This window comes from Schistocerca nitens, chromosome 2 (genome assembly GCF_023898315.1).
Source record: "Schistocerca nitens isolate TAMUIC-IGC-003100 chromosome 2, iqSchNite1.1, whole genome shotgun sequence".
Classification (NCBI taxonomy): domain Eukaryota; kingdom Metazoa; phylum Arthropoda; class Insecta; order Orthoptera; family Acrididae; genus Schistocerca; species Schistocerca nitens.
The window spans coordinates 884,575,263-884,576,652 of NC_064615.1; positions in this window are offsets into that span (position 1 = coordinate 884,575,263).

Below are 1,390 nucleotides of genomic sequence, written 5' to 3' on the forward strand. Positions count from 1 at the left end.
ACTGTGGCAGAAACAACGAAACAAACATGTCAAATTTAAACAAACGCAAAATCCCCAAGATTGGCGACCTTTTACAGAAGCTCGAAATTTAGCGCGGACTTCAATGCGAGATGCTTATAACAGTTTACACAACGAAACTTTGTCTCGAAACCTGACAGAAAATCCAAAGAGATTCTTCTCGTATGTGAAGTACGTTAGCGGCTAGAAACAATCAATGCCTTCTCTGAGCGATAGCAATGGATATACTAGCGAAGACAGTGCTGCCAAAGCAGAGTTACTAAACACAGCCTTCCGAAATGCCTTCACAAAAGAAGACGAATTAAATATTCCGGAATTCGAATCGAGAACAGCTGCCAACATGAGTAACGTAGAAGTAAATATCTTCGGAGTAGTGAAGCAACTTAAACCACTTAATAAAAGCATGTCTTCTGGTCCACACTGTATACCAGTTAGGTTCCTTCCGGAGTATGCTGATGCATTAGCTCCATACCTAACAATGATATACAACCGTTCGCTCGACGAAAGATCCGTACCCAAAGACTGGAAAGTTGCACAGGTCACACCAATATTCAAGAAAAGTAGTAGGAGTAATCCACTAAATTACAGGCCCATATCGTTAACGTCGATATGCAGCAGGATTTTGGAACATATATTGTGTTCGAACATAATGAATTATCTCGAATAAAACGGTCTATTGACACACAGTCAACATGGGTTTAGAAAACATTGTTCTTGTGAAACACAACTAGCTCTTTATTCACATGAAGTGCTGAGTGCTATTGACAAGGGATTTCAGATCGATTCCGTATTTCTGGATTTCCGGATGGCTTTTGACACTGTACCACACAAGCGGCTCGTAGTGAAATTGCGTGCTTATGGAATATCGTCTCAGTTATGTGGCTAGATTTGTGATTTCCTGTCAGAGAGGTCACAGTTCGTATTAACTGACGGAAAGTCATCGAGTAAAACAGAAGTGATTTCTGGCGTTCTCCAAGGTAGTGTTATAGGCCCATTGGTGTTCCTTATCTATATAAACGATATGGGAGACAATATGAGCAGCCGTCTTCGGTTGTTTACAGATGACGCTGTCGTTTATCGACTAATAAAGTTATCAGAAGATGAAAACAAACTGCAAAACGATTTAGAAAAGATATCTGAATGGTACGAAAAGTGGAAGTTGACGCTACATAGCGAAAAGTGTGAGGTCATCCACGTGTGTGCTAAAAGGAACTCGTTAAACTTCAGTTACACGATAAATCAGTCTAATCTAAAAGCCGTAAATTGAAATAAATACTTAGGTATTACGATTACGAACTGAAATTGGAAGGAACACTTAGGAAATGTTAGGGGAAGACTAACCAAAGACTGCGTTTTATTGGCAGGACACTTA